General features: G+C 38.1%; 1 protein-coding gene and 1 long non-coding RNA gene across 3 annotated transcripts in view; one reads left to right on the forward strand and one right to left on the reverse strand.

The window, feature by feature from the left end:
* Positions 1-6470, forward strand: part of LOC133279426 (uncharacterized) — a 59277-nt gene extending 52807 nt beyond the window's left edge. The window contains exon 5 of the long non-coding RNA XR_009746888.1: positions 4728-6470. This is a non-coding gene — a long non-coding RNA (uncharacterized LOC133279426). The remainder of the gene's footprint in view (positions 1-4727) is intronic.
* The window catches only part of DLC1 (DLC1 Rho GTPase activating protein), a 229439-nt gene that overhangs the window by 185006 nt on the left and 27418 nt on the right, over positions 1-17015 (reverse strand). The gene's annotated exons all lie outside the window — the stretch shown is intronic.

Consider the following 17015-nt stretch of genomic DNA (forward strand, 5'->3'; position numbering starts at 1 on the left):
TCAGTGTTACTAAATTGCAGCACTGCAGATCTGATCAGGCTTGCAGAAAAATGAAGGAACAAGTAAGTACCATTAGTGTGAAAATGGTATTAAAAAGGTAAGACAATGGCTAGCAGAGGAGGAAATAATGCTAATCTAAAGAGGACACTTGTGGTACAGAAAACAGAAAAAAATGCAAAAGTGGAGCAAACTCCACAGAAGTCTGGTACAATACAAAACTTTCCACTGTTAATATTCTGCCCCTGAATACACCACCTTCCCATGCAAAGCTCTTTGGAAATCTCTTTTATATGTTTTGGTGTTATTTCTGGTTCATTTAATCAGAAAAAAAAAAATGCACTAACTGAAGATTTTTAAAGTGACCTGAGAGAACTGTTTAAAGATTTTCTTAGGTTTACTGTTGTGGCAGATGTACCAACGGATGAAAAAGGCCGTTGCAAACTCCCAAAAGCTGTAAAAGAGTTACGTTTTCTTGCGCAGACATTCAGTGACAAATAGAGGAGGGAAGCTGAGGATTTAAATTCTCTCTAATAAGACTGAATTTGTTTAGTGTCCTGGGTTCAGCAGTAGCAGTCATGTTTTTTTCCTTTGTGTTAACTGGTGCATTGCTGTGTTTTGACTTCTAGTTTGAGAGCAGTGCTGGTGAAGCCGATGTTGTCGGTTGTTGCTAAGTGATGTTTACCCTGACCAAGGACTCTGTGAGGCTCATGCTCTGCCAGGGAGGAGGGGAAGCTGTGAGGAAGCAGAGACGGGGCGCCTGACCCGGGCTAGCCAGGGAGGTATTCCATACCACAGCACGTCATGCCCGGGGTGGGGGGTAACTGGGAGTTACCCGGAAGGACAGGAGCTTCCGGGTGGAACTCGTTTTCTTGGCCGGTGGTATCGTATTCTCTTCCCTTGTTATTTTCCCTTATCATTGTTTTAGCTGATAGTAGCGGTGGTGATTTGTTGCTGGACTGTTCTTGTCTCAACCCGTAGGAGTTGCACTCTCTCGATCCTCCTCCCCGTTCCTCCGGGAGCGGGGAAGGGGAGAGCCCCGGTGCAGGGGTGGGGGGGGGAAGACGGACACGGACCTTGATTGTTGTCAGCTCGGCACCACTCACTGGGAGTGAGTGAACAAGTTACCTGACTGGGTCTAAACCACGACATTTAGAAAAAGTGAAATTTAAAAGAGCACTGTTTCCCAGGCAGAATGTTCTCTACAATAAAAACACTGGAACAGATTATCCGAATGCTACATAGGCTTGCATGCGACTTGCATGACACAATTGATTCAGTTGTCATTATATAGAGAAAAAAAAATTGTAGAACTGAATTACCTTTTTACTATAAGGTTAATCAATGTGAAAACCACTCAAATCATTATAACAACGATGGTGTTTATAGTACATGCATCTCCAAGTGCAAGACTCTGAATAGGGAGACCAGCGTCTCTTCCTGCAACTAAAGACAATGCTCAGAAAAAGTTGCGGTCAAATATAATATGAAAGTCCCAATGCTTGAAGATCTACTTGCTTGCCTCTTCGTTTTGCCCACTGCACTGCTGCAGGACTAGTGCTTTGCTGTAAATCCAAGTATTCTGCATAGCTTCTCCATATTTACTTCTTAAAGACTGATTGTTAGCTATATAAGTGCGCTTGTTTTTGCCTCTAGCAATAAGCTGAGCTTTTTGGCTACACCTCATCATGGATTGTGTAGGCTGATCATTTCCTTCTTTCAAAGATTCTTTTCAATAACTAGACAAACTCTAATGGATATTGACCGTTGTATAGTAAATCCACTACTAAACCTTACAGTAATGATTTAAGATATACTTTCACCTTGGATAAGTCTAGTATTTCAAGATTCAAGTGTGATCAGAACTCATTTAATAACTTTGTACTTTGTCCTGTTTATAGCTCTACTCCAAAATTAGTTTTTAAAAAAGAGATATCTAAATCATGATCTGGTAAAGGTCATGGTTTCACAGTTACTTTATTTTTCCCCAAATTCACAGTTCTACTACGAGTTCTTTTTCCCTCACCCACGCTCCCAGGCCAACCCTCACCCCACCTTGTGCAGTAGCACTAGTTTCCAGTAGTAAACCAGTAGGAATCCAGCTGAATATGGTCCCTGGGGAAGGTGCAGCGCTAAGCAGGGTCGGTTCCCTAGTCTGGCTCTCCATGCAGACATGCAAATGGCAATGCTGGCCAAGGAAGGCCAAACAAAGGCAGGGCAAAAAGCTGTATTGATTTTTCTTTTTTGCAAGAGCCTGGATTTATATTTGTGCAAAGTACACATAATAACTAACTTTGTTGTTACAAGGGAGGTTATGCTGATTTTACAGGCAGTGTGGGGTCTGGGAGCGTCTCAAATATTTTTCTTCAGGACATCGCTACATAAAACTTAGGGGTCTGCATGTTTGCAATTTAGTTGGTGAGGGTCTGAAAAAGGCTTATTGTCAAAAAAAAGTAGTCACCTTCTGTCCGCCGCCCCTCATTTTACCCATGCATCCTTCTTTACCTTTTCCTATATATGCAGCTGATGAAATGCCAGAGATATTTTTTTGTGTGTGTCACAAGTTCGTAGGAGAACACAATATCATGACAAAATAAACTGCTAATTTTTTATATCCACTGAAAGGAGTTTAAGTGCCTTGCTTTCTTGGAAAAGAACTCATTCTTTCCCAAGTGAAAATTGAATTGTGTTGGTGACAACTACTTTCCTATTAAATTACTTCTGCACAGTAAGATTTAAACTAAGGATAGCTTTGCATAACAATCCACTACACACTGAAATTTATGAGAACAGTTATTGGTGACTGAGGAGGTGGTAAAAGTCTTGATCCTAAATGAGGATAAAATTTGCATTTGTCAATAAGACTGAACCAAAGTTAGAATTCAGGTTTAGGCTAAGGCCCAACACCCTTGAATTCTGAGATCTTGTCTCAGCAAAAGTGTTTCAACAAAAGGGTTACAAAATTAGATGTTCATATCACACTTCTTAGCTTAACAATATGGAGTCCCAGTCACAGGCAAATCAACTCCTCAAACTGGGATCGGGATCAAATAAGTGGAGAGTGGAAATGTTGATCAAGGAAACTATTACTGCTTTTCAGCCACATAAAGAAAGATTCTAGATAGCTTGAAAAGTGTTCATAAAGCACGCTCTCTCACTTTGAATTCTTAGCAGGTAGTAATAAATGGCAATCAGAGGTTTTGATAAATTACAGAATCAAAGGATGCTGAATCACTCTTTATATGGCACAAATCATATTTTACAAGTAAGATATTTCCTGGATTAAATAGCCAAGATGCTGCAGTCATGTCAGCTTCTCCTAACTGACGCCTTCTGCAGAGCTTAAAATTTCCCGGATTGGATAAAAAGTACCAAAAAAACCTTGTTTACCTCAGACACCCCTTAATAGCATCTGCCTTGTATATTGTTGTCTGAAATTCATCAAAGCTGAGTGCCTGACCATGTGGTTGACAGGAATTTTGTAAAAGCCTGTGGTTCAGACAAGGAATTCTGCTTTTCTTTATAATGTATTCAGCTATTCCATCTATGCCTTTGAAATATGTTTATGCCTACTGAAATTATTTTAGCTATTAAATGTTAGTAAATGGGATTGATTTGGGCGCAGTGTACAGGATTGAGGACTTGCTCAGACACACACTAGCCTGTAAACTAGCCTTCAGCACTGACTCCATTCACATCAAAGGACATATCCCATGTAACCCACAACAAAAGACAAAGATATTCTGAAATCATCATTCTTCAGAAACTTTTTGAGTCCTTGAATTCATTCTCCCTTAAAAAGGTTTGCTTAGAGGTAGGCCCAAAGCTGCACCACATGACTGCTACTAAAGAAATTTTCCATATACATTTAAAAACAAGTATACAAATTGTATTCATTTAACAGTCACTGCTTTCTCAACAGTAAGTTCAGGTTCTCAAGTTTAGTGGCTATTTTAACCTGAAATCATCAACACTAACTGCTCTAAACATTACACAATATTAAATATTACATTATTAACATTTATATACACTATTAATGACCTAACAATAGAAAGTCATAGAATTATAAAAAATACAACTTGAAGGGATCTTGAAATGTCATGTCATCTGTTTCCCTGCTAATGATGGGACTATTGTACTTGATACACAGTTCTCCAGCTCCTATTACAAACCTCCAAAACTGCCCCAAGCAAAGAAGATTTTATTCCATTGTTACCTTCTTTAGCACTAAAAACTTAATTCTAACATGGAATCACAATCTTTCTCTATCTTGAACTAATCAATTCTTTTTTTTGCTAATTTTTGGCATGCATGACAGAATTTTCTTATACTTAGAGACGATATTATGTTCTATTATGTTCTAAACCCTCGTCTCTTTTTCAGGCTCATTTCTTCCCCTCCAAACTGCAATGGCAGGGACAGGTCGATTCCATTTCTGGCTATTCTCACATGTCTTCTTGAGTTTCTCCTGGACTCTCCTCCTGAAGATCAACTTACAGACCCTCTTTGCTTCACTACAGGTGAAACTGATGTGAATAGTGCATCTTTAGGAACGGGAAAGTATGTTCAGGACACTGTCAGTTGAAGCTACTTCACCTCCCAGAATTTGTGAGGTGAAAACAAGAGCAAGACATGTAGACAGTAAGCAGCTATCAGATAGCAAGGTAACAACAAGCAGGTGAGATGAATGACTGTCAGGGAGTTCAAGTACAGCCAATCTTTTCTTGCAGGCTGTGGGACTGGCAGGCAGCAACCACTTCATAGCCCCCTCCTGCATTGCTGCTCACTGACCTCCATGGGTGCAGACATGCATTGTGCTGCAAGGCCTCAGCCCCCAGAACCGATGGAGCCAATATTTTCCCAAAGATGCACAGGGTAAGAAGAGAGGCAAATAACAAAAGCTGCAGCAAGGAAGGATCAAGAAATTCATCTCTCTGGCACACCCCCCAGAAATGCAGCAGTGGAGCAGGTCACCCAGAAAAGTTCTACATGCTCCATCCTTGGAAGTTTTCAAGATAAAGCCCTGACCCCAGATCTGGCCTTATTTCAGTAGAGACCTCATGAGGTCCCTTCCAATCAGTTACTAAAGCTGTCTTTAATTTTTCTATTGCTGGGTGGAAACTAATTATTATCTACAAAAACTAGCGCTAAAGTCAGATTGGGTAGAAAGTACTGTTACTATTACTGAATTCAGGTTAAGCATTTTGCTCAATGATTGACCACTTAGTGTTTGTACTGCTGTTGGGCAGGTATTGCTGGTTTCATATATAGCCTTACACATACAGATTATGCTTGCCAGTCATACCCTGGAGCCATGCCCACAGGCAGATGAATTACACTACATTATATGACAACTAATCCTCTTCAGGAAGTAAAACAAATAGCTTCAAAAGTGAATAATACTTTATATTCTTTCATAAAGCACCCATAATTTATTGCAACTAAAGTGAAAATTTAGCACCAAAAGCATTCCATAGGGATATCACAATAAAATTATCTTTCACATCATGTCGTAACTCAGCCATGATGTATATTGTGTGAGCTGTACCAAGGCTGTCTGATGATTTTTGCTTCCTCCATCAGCAACAGCAAAAAAATACAATTCCAAATTGTATGCACAGGTATTAGATGGAAAACCAGATTTAGATTTTATTCTTTCCCACTGCTTATTTTTCTACTTACAGATTTTCTTTAACAATGAAAGAATTGTAAAAGTCTCAGACACTGAAGGAATAAGCTGCTCAAAAAACCTATGTTTTTCTTACTATAAAAACATCTCATACGGATACACCAAGGTGAGGAAAAAATATTAAAGGAAACAAAAATCATTAGAAATATTGATGTGACAGATTATTGTGTATCATACCTGAATTCTTAACACATTTATCGAAAAAAACACAGGCTGTGTTTGCACTGTCAACTAAGACAGCAGTAAGGAATAAATAAGCAGTAAATGACAGCCTGAGCTGAAACCTGATCCCCCATTTCCAGGGAAAAAGCTAACGATCAGTGTGCTATTTGGACTTGAGTCCAGCTGAGACTGGACTGTAGCCACCACCTTTTCTTTTTAGTTTCTGAGTTTCAGCTGGGCTGCAGCAGGTAACAGCATTAGAGCTCAGCTCTAACAGTCAGCATCAGAACGAAGGAAGGAAAAGTGCTGTGCTCTGCTCTGGTCCCAGGGGGCTCCTGCCTCCCAGCTGAGCTTGAAGCACGGCTATGTGCCTGTATATCTCCCCTCTGTTTTGGGGACCTGATGACTGAGAGCTTCCCTTCACAGCTGATGCCTCCCAGGAACAGAAGGGGAGAAATGCCTGTCTCTCAGAAAGGATATGCTGCTCAAATTGAATTCAGACGGTCAGTCTGTGTCAATGTGTCTGTCCACAAAGGACCAAGGGACTACAGTTAGGAGCCTGACAATTTAAATGAGAGGTGAGGTTGGTTACAAGTTCTAGTTCTTGACTAACACCCAACATATCTTATTGTAAATATGAAACAGTGATGCAGGAGATTTATATATATATATAAATATATAAATATATATATATATAAAATTTATATAGAGAGATAAAAGGGGGGGAGGAGTGAATGGATACAGAAGTTAATGTTAGTTCCAAATGTGGCTTTACCAAATAGGAGGTTTTAGTTCAAGAGTCCTCTCAAAGAGGAGACAGAATAAAAAAAGACAAACATGTCACAGACAGGATTAAATTGCATATTTTAACTATGGTTTAACAAACTTCCATTCCGAGCTCTTTCCCAAAAGAATTATTGGGGTGAATAGGATTTCATTCTTACAAAACAGCTTGAAAACATTTTTACGACTTAAGTGTAATATGGTTTTAATTATTTTCAAACTTTTTTCCTCACCTGAATCTGTATTTCTTGCTGGAAGTCAAGACTTCAGTAACTAAAGAATTCCATTAATTATGGCTAGAAATGTTACAAAATCTCAGACCACGTTGCAAAGAAAATATTGAAAACAAATATAACATTTGGGAATGTACTAGATTTGTAGTAAGATTTTACTCTGAAAGACTAATTTTGAATGAAATTGTAAAAATAAACTCTAGTCCTGGAATGAGAGTTGGAAAAAAAAAATACAGGGAAAGAAAACTCATTCTGAGTAAGAAGAATGATACGAAATGAAAGAACAAGAAGCTTGAAGTTACTCCAGCATGAACAAAATGACAGTATTGTTGATGAGCACCTTGCTATGATCTTGGCACTGCATTTCTGGTGGATTTTAACTGAACAAACAGGCAACTATAAACACTCAAGCAGGATGCCACTAACAATGAACAAGCTGCATTGTAAAAAATTGGAATAAAGCAGATGGAATAAAAGTCATGCTTGCCAAGAAGGCAGGATGTAAATGGCCTTGAAGAAAGGAACATTCAAGACAGAAAAAATAAAAAAGAATCTCGAATTCAGCATTTTGGATTTTCTGTTATTCTTCACAAGTAGCCTCAAGTTTCATGTGATCAGTGATGTGTAAAAAAGGTAGGTTCAGAGATGTACATCAAATATTGAACATTACCATTTTGAGAAGGTATTCAATAAGGCTATTAGGTTGGATATGTTGCAGGGAAAATTTATTAATCTGGATGGAATTGTACCTGTTTTGAAAACTCAGGATGGTGTGATTGCCATTTCTTAGCGACACGGATACTATATCAACAGTTCAGGTTCAAGAAAAATAAATAGAGCAAATTACATAATTTGTTCAAGCATTTTCAGAAATGCTAGCTTGCCCATTGCCTTATTTATCCTGCTTCAGGCCACTGGAAAGATCTTAACCAATCTCTAGTGAAATATTAAACTGAGTTTCTGCAAAAAAACACGTTTCTTGTGAAGCATATATCTCAAAATGTGGAAATCATGGTTTTCAAGAGTGCTGTATGAAAACCTTGCTTCTAAATCTTCTTTGACTTTGTTTCCCTGACTCATTGAGTTATATGGTATGTTAGTCTGTATTGTGTCATTGAAAATGAGTCTGGCATTTGTGGTTCATTAATGGTTGAGCTAATGGTAGCAAAATCAGAAATGTAATGACCAATGAGCACACATTAATGAAGCAAGGGAATAGGGTAGTAGCTGTTGGTAATGCTAAGTCCTGCTTTGCATCTTTGGTCCTAAATAGAGTACAAACATAAACAAGAGGAAACAACAAACACTATTAAAGTTGCAAAAACTTAAAAAAAACCAAGTTGTATCAAACACTTAGGTATAATCACTAAGCTACAGTATGGCTTCAGGTGGAACACAGTTTGTGAAATAACAAGAACCGATGGCCTAAAGTAGATATATCTTTCTTTTTCAATTATTTCTCCCTAATTCGAGGTAGAATTTCTGTGAAAAAAACCTGAACCAACCAAACAACAACAAACCCCAACAACAAAATCAAAAACCCCAAACACCCTAAGATTTCTAGGTCAGAAAGAGTAAGTGGTAATTCAGCTTTTGGAAAATAGGAAACACTTGAATTGCACTTGAACAGTTCTCAGAGACTAGTTTATCAGGTTCTGCAAGTACGATAATGTGTAATCCATGCCCATTTCTATCAGATGAAGGCTAGTAGGAGAACCTGAAGAAAGTATCTGATTAATGTCTCATGCTAATAAACAGTGTCTTTCTGTTCAATTGCACATTAATACAAGGATGCAAAGAAGGTCTAAAGAAGTTGTGATGACCACAGAGGCAATCTAAAGCAATGAAATCAGTCACATTCAGATCACAATTAGGCAATGACAACCATTTAATAACACCAAGCCTAAGATCACCAGTGGCCTGTCAGTCTTGAGATCTAAGGGAAAGGAAACATTTGGGATGTTCTGAGCTTTCAGATTGTGAAGGCAGTCACAAGACTCAGGGAAGCATGGATACTGAGCAAGACAGGCTGGTCAGAAATGTCCACAGATGAGTCAGCTGGGCTTTTCAGGGGTATAGACATAGGCATTTTGGGCACAGAAGGAAAATTCTTGCCTTGTCTGATGTGCAAGATGGACCTATTGGATGAGTCATAGCTCTCCTGGTCTGAAAGTTAGTGTATGATTTAAGCCTCAGCTGACTACAGACTGAGTGAAAAATCAGCGAGTAAAGCAATGGGAAGGAGTATTTACAATTAACCCACTGATCACGACATTTACTGGGAGACTGACAGCTTCAAATAATGCAAAAGAGACTGTAAACTATAACTGCAAAAGTATGGAACAGATTATAGTAGATTCTAGAACTGATACAATTAAAAGATGTAAAAGTACTTTCTCTTTTGCTAACGAGCATCATGAAAAGGTCCTGGACAGGTGTTTGAAATCCAAATATGAGCTCCAAGAATTCATAGTGTTGTATTTTTGGATCAGTTAGAGCATGTCATTGAACCTGTGTGTTCCCATTAAATAACAGTGATGGTGCTGTATAAATTCAATGCATTTTGAGACTGGTGCTAAGTGGTGAAGCTACTGTGATTCTTGGGTTTATTGATAATATTAAGGATTGTGCCTCTTAGACGTTTATTTATGTCAAGGGTGGTAAGGCTGGAACAGATTGCCCAAAGAAATGGTAAATGCTCCATCCTTGGCAGTGTTCAAAAGCTCAGGTTGGGCAGAACCCTGGGTGACATGGTCTAGGGTGAGGAGTCCCTTCCCATGGCAGGGGGGTTGGAACTAGATGATCTTAAGGTCCTTTCCAACCCAAACCATTCTATGATTCTATGATACCCTAACAGACCTTATAAAATTAAAGTGTAAGAAATTGCAAAACATAAGAATGATCAATATTTCCTATAATTATGAATTAAATTTGAAATCCCAGCAATTAACCTGATTTTCACAAATCTTGTTTCTGTTCAAACTGCATTTGCAGTAGTTCAGCTCTGCAAGTTAACAGAATAAAATTATTTCCTTGCCATTTCTTCACAATTAGTGTTACTGAAATCAGTGAGTCTAGTCATTGAATATAATATAGTGAATTAAATTCAGATTGGTGAAACTGAGATATTAGAAAGTATTCAGGATCATATATACATATAAATAAAACAACTACTTGTAGAAATGGGGAAAAAAATAATGGGGCGGGTGGATGTCCAGATTCAGGGAACATTGGTAAACTGAATTACCCATGAATAATGTATTACCACAGGGTAGGAAGCAGACTATAAGCATCAGTGTTTCCCATCTGCATATTCCAGTTTAGCTAGACTGCAGTAAAGTGTTTAAAAGTTAAATCTTTCAAGCAAAATATTACGCTCATATAAATCCATAAATCTCAAATCTGGATAATCTTTTGCACTTGTATGGAAACATCTGATCATTCTAAGTTTTTCAGTCTCTTAAGTTGCACAAGCATATGCCATTTGAATTAAGCTTTTGTTTAAAGCAAAATAAAAATTAAGTTTCCACACTTTATTTCAGCTGGGCTGGCTTCTTTTCCAGGTGACTCATTTCCTTTTGCAACTATACAATAGGAAGCCTATAGTATGTCACTAAGAAGTGTCTGCTTACATATACAGAAAGGAAGTTTAATGAATCATGAAGCGATGACGCAGTAACAATTGCATGTCCTCATGCAAAAGGTATAAACCCACTACAGTATGTAGTAGAAATATTTGTTTCAAAGTCCGCCCTTAATGGAAGCATTTGTATGTTTACCTTATTTTCCTTTGTCATAAAGTAAGTTTTTTGTTGGTAAGAAGCTGAAATGCCACTCTTCATTTTAGATTCAATCCTTTGTTTTTCAGGATTAAAATCTGATTTGGTTTACTGTGATTCATACTTCAGAAATGTGATATTTAAAATACACCCTCAGTTGAACACAGAAACTTTGGGTAATGGGATATTTCTTGAACTTTTTTTTTCTTTGTTTCCCCCAAATATATATGTATGCAGACCCCATATTTAAAAGTGTTCCCTTGCTTCCATGCAGGCACAGTCTGAGCAGTATCACCGGTTGGTTTGAAATGCAACTGCAAAATTGCTAAAGTCCACCTTATTTGCCCTTTCAGATGCATGTTAACACTCAAAAATATCACTGTATATTTTGGATTTGATTTCCAGTCATTAGGAAAATGTCTATTGATTGTATCATCATATGTTGCATAAAACAGTAGGGCAACACTGTTTTTATGGATATATTCTTGACTGAAACTTTACTAATTTCTTTAAAAATAACAGTTCATTTTCTGTATGATGAAACAGTAACATTACTCTGTCTTAAAATTTTCTCTATGTTCCTAAATAACCATAGAGTTCTATGGTTATTTAGTTTTCATAAAGATAGAAATAACAAGATGTTTTGCTACACTTTAAAAAAACCCCAAACTTTTAGATGTATGGTTTCCTGGTACTAAAAGAAATAAACACTGTCACCACATCTTGTGACAAAAACGTAAAACATGTTTAAAGGTCGGCATAGCTTTTGCATGAAATATGTCTGCAGGGAAAAAAATTGCTTGAGAAGGGAGAATGAGACTTTTGGAATAGTTAACTACAGAGCAGCTGGCACAGATTAGCATATGTCCTCATACAATCAAAATGTTTCTATTAGAGAACTTGAGATAACTAGCTTGAGAGCATTTAAGTGTACTCCAGTATTATTTTTTCCCAATTTAGTCAAGCGTTATCTCATGAGATATGACTGCATTATCCCAGCAGAAATGAAGAATTACCAATCCTACAGTAATGAATATATATGTATGTACTTAATATCAGGTTATTGGGCTTGGTCGATATTTGTGGTATATTCCAATTTTCATTGGCTTAACACAAGACACTTCATGACAAAATCAGCTCAGGGGCAGAAAGAAACATCGCACGAAAACTGGCTACTGATTCATAAGTGAGGCCAGAAAAGTTTCGGACATGCACAGCATAAATACACATAGGGGGAAAGAACCCAACCCAGTCTACAGCCAGTGCCAAGGCAAGCTGTAGTGAATTTTATAGTCACCACCAGCTGGCCTCTCCAAGGAAACACAGCACCAAGAACACAGCAGAATTCAAGTGTGTTCAAGGCACCTTATAATGAGTGGTGTTGAACCAGTGATTGCTTGATTTGAAGAATAGGGCAATGGAAGTATTTCTTACCATATAGAAATTTAATATTAAAGTAAATATCACTATTATCAAACACAGCCTTCTATGCGTGGGAGAAAGGTAAATGCATAATTGTTCTAGAATTTCCAATAAGATATTTACAGGGTTGTACTGTTTCCTCTGACTCATATCAGCGTCACACATAAATGCCCATATGTCTGTTTTACTAAGTCAGTGTGTTTATTAACATGAGCAAAATACCATTTGGCTCTTCTCCATTTAAAAATGAGATAACAGATCTTATTATCAAACCTAGATAACTGGATGACTGTAGGTGAAATCTGAGGACCTTTGAAGTAACCAGGGGTTTACTAGCAACAAAATTAGTATTTCACCAAACCGATCTCTGCATCCTTCTGGTGTATATATCATCCAGGGCAACGAATCCCAAGAGAAGCCTTTTCATTCTGAGAGTTTATTTTTCTCTTGTCCAGGGCTCAGTTACTCAACAGATGTTTACGCTTAGGAAGATAAATATTTCTAAATATGCAATTAAGTTCAGTAGTCATATTGACACATATACCCAGCTTTTACACTATTCTATAAGAGAGATGAATAGAGAGATGAATAGAGAGCTGAAAGCAACACTTGTTTATGGAGAATGACAGAAAAGGGCGCTGGGAAAAGTGTCACATAGTTTCCTCAAGCATTATGGTGACCTCAGCAAGGCAAAAAGCACATGCAAATGAGTAAAAGAACACCTGCAAGTTATTTCACATGGGACTGTTCAGTTTATATCCGATTTTAAAGCATGGGTGCTTTTTGAATGAGAGATTGCTCTCAGTGGGAGTAAACTGTGAGTTTTGATACAGAATGGATGGGAGTGTAACAAGCAGGAGCAATACTGCAGCTCTTAAAGATCATTTTTAAGGCTCCTGAGGAACTTCCACCTACGTATCACAGAATCACAGAATCCCAAGGGTTGGAAGGGACCTCAAAAGATCATCTAGTCCAACCCTCCTGCAAGAGCAGGGTAACCTAGAGTACCTCACGCAGGAACTTGTCCAGACAGGCCTGTGCCACAAGGGCACATTGCTGGCTCATGGTCATCCTCCTATCCTCCAGGACCCCCAGGTCCCTTTCCCCTTCACTACTGTCCAGCAGGTCAGCCCCCAGCCTGTACTGGTACATGGGGTTGTTCTTCCCCAGATGCAAGACTCGACACTTGCCTTTGTTGAATTTCATCAAGTTTCTCCACGCCCAACTCTCCAGCTGAATGGCAACACAGCCCTCTGGTGTGTCAGCCACTCCTCCCAGTTTAGTATCATCAGCAAACTTGCTGAGGGTACATTCAGTTCCCTCATCCAGGTCGTTGATGAAAATATTAAACAGCACTGGCCCCAGCACCGACCCCTGAGGGACTCCACTAGCCACAGACCTCCAGCTAGATTCTGCCCCATTGACCACAACTCTCTGCCTTCTTCCTTCCAACCAGTTCTTGATCCACCTCACTAGCTGATCATCAAGCCCACACTTCTTTAGCTTATCTATGAGGATGCTGTGGGAGACAGTATCAAATGCCTTACTGAAATCAAGAAATACCACATCTACCGCTCTACCATCATCCAGCCACATAGTTACTTCCTCATAGAAGGCTATAAGGTTGGTCAAATATGACTTCCCCTTGGTAAAACCATGTTGGCTGCTCTATATCTCAGGTAATTGCATAGATCCTATTACTACATTTCAGGGCACCTTTAATACAGTTCACCTCACATTACGTGTGACAAGGAAAAATACTAACCCCGTTTTAAGGATGTGAAGATGATAGGCATGACAAGACTTTTTCCTAAGGCTAAAGCAGGACTTGACCTAAGCAACAGTGCTGGCTACTGGGCTAAATTCTCCTCTTGCTTCTCTGATCCGTCCCTGGAGTGGTAACATTTGGAAGTGTATTTAACACTGTGGTTAGAGAGGTAATGACTGCGTTTGCTATGACTGTGTCTGTTGGGGGATGTTTCATTACTGGTTCTCATGTTTCAGGCTCAGTTCTGACACTGTAATCAAACTAGAAAATATGTAAATCAGAGTTGAATGCATGTATTGTTTTGCTACGTTTAACAAGAGGGTTGTTTTTTCTAACATTCTTTCCCTGTTCCCTTCATCTCTAGAGATTTCCAAAGCAGCTCTGTGTTGCTTTATGTTTATCAGATTTTTTTCTCCTTTTCCTCTCTGAGACAGGAAGCTGAGGGTTTTGACCTCATCTGGATCTTTCCCAGTGTCAGGAGGTGGTCTGTTCAGAAAGATTCCATGACACTGATCTCTTCCTGATTTATTAGATTGCTAGGTCAGTAAGTAAAGTCTCTGCTGTTTTTTCCACAGCTGTGAAATAACCAACGGACTCCTCTGAAAGCTAATTATCAACTCTTGAATATTTCTTTCAAGGAAAAAGCACTATCTTTCTGGTTAGTAAATTTCACCACAGCGTAATTTAGCAAAGACAGCCTACTTGTAGAAGTTCTGGCTCCCATGAGGCAGTTCATTTAAGTAAAACGTTAACACTGAAGACCTGCTTCTTTGTATTTTTTCCTCTGTCCTATCAGTATCTTTCCCCATAGTCGCAAAACCCTTTTACTGTTTATAAAAATATTATAGAGTAACTGTCATGTCTAGTGAATCCACCAAGTGACAAATAATAAATTCTTCTGTATGCCTTACATGGATATGCAACCCTGTTCCAGATTTGTTATTTTTCTGTCTTTATCCTTATCACCAATAAACCCAGCTTTTGTGTTACTATTGCCTCCACACACGACTGGCCATATCCATATCCTGTTCATTTGACATTAGATACAACCCAGTGGAAACATTTCCATCACAAGTTAGAAAGCATCTTTTCTGACACTCAGTGAAACCAAGGAAATACAGAAGGAAGTCTCCAGCAACTGCCAAGACAACTCTCTTTAAACACCTGGCAGAAGTAATCAGAGAAATCCTAAAAGTTCATATGTCCCAATCTGATCTAGTTTATTTAATAGAAAACCTTGAATTGAAAAGCATAATTAAATGGTTATTTATTAAGAGATTTCACTGATATGTCAAAATTTCTGGCTATCAAAGGTTAGTCAATAGGCTTAAGCTTGCAAAAATCCCCAGAGCACTGCCAAACTCTTTGTCTACTGTCTTTCTTTCTCTTAGTTTTAGTACATTATACAATTTCACCTGGGATTTTTTTTTTTAAGTTACAAATTTAATACGATTTTGCTGGCTATTGAAAGTATTAATAAAACACCCATTTTGCCTGCATGTTAAGATTTAATAAAGTATTGGAATTCAAGAAATTCTAACCCCTAACCCCTTCTCTGCTTTTGATCAAGAATAAATGACTTTTCTATTTTGATTTATTTATACTTGCACTAATGTTATCAGTGATTCGTCTCCCAATCTGCTAAATTTTTATTAGACTCTCTAAAAAGCACCTCAAAAAGGTAGGCTGTTTACTGGAGATTATGTGATAAATATTATATACTGTTTTTAATAAAACCTTCTACAATAATTATTTCTAGAAATTCTCATATTGCTTTTTAAAAACACATAAGATACAGATGGAGTTAATTTCTACAGGACAAACTGATCTAGCACAAATGCATGCTTATCCTATTTCCCTACAGAACATGTAAAGTGATATAATCACAAAGCAACTGTTCCACACATTGCCAAAAATGACCAAAACCACTGCCACATGATACATACACATGGGGACTCCCAGAGAAAGGTAGACGATTTTGTGCTTTGATCATGGTAGAGATGACAAATCTCACTATTTGTCATGGAGTAATGGGAACCACTCAAGCAGAGAATGATCAACGCTATAATCAAGTAGACGCCATAGATCCCTCTTGATACAGAGCCTCCTTGTGCATTACTGGGTTAAGTCACAGTTCACATTTGCTGGATCTGCTGAAATTGTGGCCTGGGTGTAAATCTCAGTTGGTGTTCAATAAAAGAGCATCTAAATTAGAGAGAGGGCTCAAATCCAAAATACCCACTATAAACTATTCTTACTATTACACAATCCTATCCACAACAGAGATTTTTCCCTGTCTGTACAGGACTACATTTCAAATTCAATCCAAGCACTGTATACCACTGAATCAAATGTTAGGCTTAACAATAAACAAAGAAACTCTTAAAATAAACTACAGACAAACATTTCCTTTGCATCTTTAATTAAGCCTTAGCTGCCTTGAGATGACCAGGAGAGAGCAATGATTTTTAGCAGCTGAATTTCTCTTTTGTCTCAAAGAAGTCTGGGGTAATATCAGGGGTAAAAACATCCCTATTTTCAGCTCCCTTAACACTTGGTGTTTAATAATCGCACAAGCCATTTTTGGCGAAAAATGTGTTCCAAGAGGGAACAAAAATGTGTTCCAAGAAGGAACAAATCAGCTATTTCTGTTTTAGTCTGTCCATACGCTTTCTACTCCAGCTCTTACAGGCAGACCTTACCTTTGAAGTTCACAATCTTGTCCTTACCAAAGACTGAAGTTAGTACTAATGGCAATGGTGGGGAATACTATTTGCTTGATGACAGGGTCCTAATATCAACGGAAAAGAACCAAAAAAAACCGGAAAAGAACCAAATAGCTCCCTTCTACTACAGGCAGTAATTCAGAAAAGCAAAAGAAAGCTAATTAGAGACAAAAAATCCTTAGCATACAAGACATAGTTTATATTTTAAACACACATTAAGAGCAGTTTAGTGCTTATACTGCATAATATTTGTTATTTTCTCACTCATCAGTTATTTGGACTGAGTTTGATTATGCTTGCATTATATTCCCTGTCTAGATCCCCAGTGGTATATAGTTTTGTTTTCAAAAAAGGTTTATGTTGAAGAGGAATAGGACACTGATTTGTAAAATGCTGGGAAATGCACATCAGGAGGATGCATTCATAGAGAGCTGAACAGCTGGCCAGCAGAATGAA

Source organism: Pezoporus flaviventris, unplaced genomic scaffold (genome assembly GCF_033815535.1).
Source record: "Pezoporus flaviventris isolate CSIRO_AGI_PZ_B2104156 unplaced genomic scaffold, CSIRO_AGI_Pfla_v1 ptg000002l, whole genome shotgun sequence".
Classification (NCBI taxonomy): Eukaryota; Metazoa; Chordata; class Aves; order Psittaciformes; family Psittacidae; genus Pezoporus; species Pezoporus flaviventris.